The sequence below is a fragment of the Etheostoma spectabile genome, chromosome 9 (genome assembly GCF_008692095.1).
Source record: "Etheostoma spectabile isolate EspeVRDwgs_2016 chromosome 9, UIUC_Espe_1.0, whole genome shotgun sequence".
Lineage (NCBI taxonomy): Eukaryota > Metazoa > Chordata > Actinopteri > Perciformes > Percidae > Etheostoma > Etheostoma spectabile.
Genome location: NC_045741.1, coordinates 28,484,917 through 28,489,003, shown reverse-complemented (window position 1 = coordinate 28,489,003; position 4,087 = coordinate 28,484,917). Strand labels below are relative to the sequence as shown.

General features: G+C 36.7%; 1 protein-coding gene across 1 annotated transcript in view; it reads right to left on the bottom strand.

Moving 5' to 3' along the window:
• Positions 1 to 3,176: 3,176 nt before the first annotated feature.
• The window catches only part of pdgfra (platelet-derived growth factor receptor, alpha polypeptide), a 22,218-nt gene continuing 21,307 nt past the window's right edge, over positions 3,177 to 4,087 (bottom strand). The window contains exon 29 of the mRNA XM_032525947.1: positions 3,177 to 4,087. This exon is cut by the window's right edge and continues 777 nt beyond it. The gene's annotated coding sequence lies outside the window, so the exon portion shown is untranslated.

The window sequence follows — 4,087 nt, the reverse complement described above, 5'->3', positions numbered from 1 at the left end:
CATTATGTTTTCTATGTTTTCGAACTGGAGCTGACCTTTGGATTTGTATAGAGGGAAATACATTCTTATCATGACATGATAACATGATACGTTACATCGGAAAACATTTGCATAAAGGCAACTGTTCTGCCAAACCTACAGGTATTTTATTGGTGTAGGTTTACCAGAAACCTTTGCATGCATGTTTTATGTTAAACAGAGTTAATGTCTTTTCTCCACCATGCACCACAAGGGATTTCATTTTCTTGTGAGAACAAAGCCTTGTATGGAAACATTCTGGGCTCACTTGTACTATTTCAAATGAAAATACCACTTAAAGTATCAATCTGGCATATTTAGATGTAATGTGGGCTATTTTTTGTTAAAAATTATAGCCTTTGCTCCAGTTGGAACCCCCTTGCTGATGGACCGCAGTTCACGTCTGGCGTTGAGGGACCTTAACTGAACCCAGGTCATACATATTAGTCTGGAAATCCAGACCCGGTCCGAAAGATTAAGGGTCTTGCATCGAGTTATGAAAGGCGCCCATCTCGGGGGGCGGCACCAAGCGTGCATTTGAAAATCTTATTGCACGCAATTAGATAATACTACGACTAATCCCAATGACACGGAGGGGGCGACGCTTAGCTAACAGCGGAGCTACATCAGATACACTGATGTGATTGGTGCAGCTGGGCTACAAGGACATAGTTAATGAGCAGCATTACTCGATGACTGATTAACTCGCTAAGCAAAATTTAAATTATGCTCTCGGGAGAACTCTGGATTTGCAGGGTAGATTTACAGTGCAGCTATGACAAATATTGGTGCAAGCTGCAGCAGCGGTTTGGAGCACATATTGACCTTGCACTTTGAGCAAATAGAAGAAAAAAAAGGAACACCAGCAGTAGAACACAACTGAGTTATCAAGATAACTAAGGGATTGTGGTAGAAGTTGTATCACTCTGCAGATGTGGGGACAAAATAAATCTACAGGAGGGCTCAAATGCATTCTTAAACCAATACTTGTCCTCTCAACATGGTGTAATGTTCAACTTTTTTTTCTGTTTAGAGTATGTATGTATTAGTGTATATATATTAGTGCGCATATACTGTACTGTTTGGTTGTTTTGGATGTGTAAGCGCACTGTGAGCAACGATGTTCCAATGTAAAATTCCTCGCATGTGTCCTCACACCTGGCAAATAAAGCTGATTCTGATTCTGATTTATGATGCCAGTTAAAGTCACACTTTAACAGCATGTCAAGAGAAACATTTACTACATTGAAGAGATTATGAGATGGTTTCAAATGAATTGCAGATGTAGGCCATGCAGTTATGGCTTGATGGATCATGAGAACTCCCAACATTAGCTGCATCTTTACAACTGGGGGACCATTCTCTAGATACTACCTCCCTCTAGTGGGGCAAAATGGAAGTGACAAGTCACTTTCAGGTGGACGTCTCTATTGAGTATAATAAAATTTGAAGAACATGTCAAATTACTAGGATTGTACTCAAGTATTAAGTCTTATTTTCTTTTGTTTTTATTTCTGGTTCTTTCTATGGGGATTGTTCAGTGGGATGGTAATATAATAATAAAGTTTTTTTTTTGATTAGCTACCGTGGCAAATTTTGGGAATTAATTGTTTCTTTCACATATGATAACACAAATATAATAATGTATCATCATCATCATCCTAATCAATAAATCTATTTTCTAAATGAAAATGTATTATTAGTGTGACTGTTTATATGTTAGTTGTTTGCATGCATGCAAAGTGAATATGTACATTTACTCAAGTATTGCATTTAATTACAACTTTGAGATGCTAGTACTTTACTTTAATATTTTAATTTGTACATCTACATTTGTAAGTGCATTTAAGAGGGAAATATTGTATCTTTGACTCCACTACAATCATCAAAAAATAAAAGAATGTCAGTGGATTTCATATTTTATAGAAAAAGCAAAGATTGGAAGAAAGTCTAAGAAATGACATCAGCTATGTTAGTTTTTTTCTTCTATGTTCATATTCATTATTCCAGTATTCATCTCACCGCCCCTCAGATTAATCTAGTGACCCTTTGAAGGGGATCAACTGTATGTAAAACTACACTAAAATTAAAATCTACTAAAAATGAAATGCTGCTCAGTGTTGCATCAGTGTCAAAAATCTAATAATGTAACATAATAATATAACAATCCCAGGGACCATTTCACTGCATAGCGGGCACATATTTGTACTTTTACTTAAGTAAATGATCCGGTTATTCATTCCACTGCTAGTTGTTGTGACCTTATATCATATACAGAAGGCGTTTCCAGTCTTGTATTATTCATATTGATGTTATTAAGCAATATGTTATGTTGCCAAACATCTAAAAGGAGAACCATTCATCCATGTTGTGTATAGTACACTTGTCCAGGAATACTATCTTTTCTACTGCATCTAATTTCCCAGTGGAAAAATACATAATTCTTTATTTGGCTTATTCTTTATTTATTAGGATTTATGCATGGCGTGACATGTGCCTCATAAATCCTTCTCTATAACTTATGTTCTGTTTGTTTGAGCATTACTTTAAAACCACAATAAGTGAGAGAAGACGCTTGTTTGTTTTTTACATTATAAATCATTTATTGAAATATAAATCATCTGAATGTACATGATGTAACATAATGAAACGTAGTATTAAATCATCATACTGGGTGGGATTACCTATAATCGCGACAACACCTCACTCACCTGAAACAAGCATTCACATCCACACAGGTTCAAACAGCCGAAGCCAACGCAGGACCGGTCTGTAGGAACTTTTTTTTTCTGTAACATCCAAAACAAAATGTGAGGGGGAAAAAAGAGGAAAGTGCAACAACTGATTGCGGATTATATCACAGTGAACAGGAAGAGGCAGAGGCAGTGGCACAGCTGGTACAGGAGCAGGAAGATACAGAGGAGTACACAGTCTACACATTACTGATGTATAACATCAGATCAACATGAACGTCTTGTCCACCTAGTGTCTCGGTTTAACTAGAACCTGCTGAGAGACGTCCGGGGGGGCTGAACGATTAATGAAAGCGATTGGCTTATCGCGAAGATGCGATTAATCGCGTGTGAATTACTTAGTTGAATGGTTGGTGTAACATTTCTTTTTTCACATTTTTTTATTCCTGTTTTCATTGTTTTTTCACAAGATAAATGCTGGAATAACGTTATATGTCACAGATTGTTAAATTCATTTTTTCCTTTTTTTATCACTTCGTTTAACACGATCTTAGAAGGTGCAATATGGAGCTAAAAAATAATAATAATCGCAATTCGATTATTCCCCCCCCCCCCCCCCCCCCCCCCCCCAAAAAAAAAAAAATCATTCAGCCCCAACGTCTGGACAGTTGCTCCAATGAGACGGCGTAACACAACCTGCTAGAGAAGGTTTTGGATATAATATTTTTTATACATCTTTTTTTTTAAACTTTTTTATTGCTGATATGATAAACTGGGTTTGCTCCCTTTCTTTTAATTCCCCATTATTATAGTAGCTAACTTGATTACTATCTATAACATACATTAAATCATATATTTCAAATCCACAAAAATTGTCAATGCTGTCCACTATGATGGCAAATGTTTCCATGTGATTCCGTTTGGGGAAAATTAGTTTTATTTCCTTTTGTTTGTGATGGATTCATCAAAAGAAGTGGCTCCCCCGGGGTGAATGAGGGTGCAGAAGCTTAATATGTGCTAACATCAAATACTGTTATCCCAATATGTCTCTCTCTTATAAAACAACTCTGGAGCTATTTACAATACAATCACACTTCGTTTGGTTTCTCCAAAGCCCATACGCATGACACATATGACTGGAGTCTTTAGGGCCGACGTTTGAGAACATCATGGGGTATTTGGGGCGAAAAAAGAAAGAAAAAGGTGAGACGCCGCAAAGAAGCGTGCAACTCAAAAGTTCTGTTCTCCTAACCACTCAAACAGCTATGGTTAACACCTACTCGGTATTCACAAACAATACATGTTTACACAATGATGTAGTAAAAAAATAAATTTGAGTAACTGCACATATTTCGCCACTGATAACAGTATGTGGT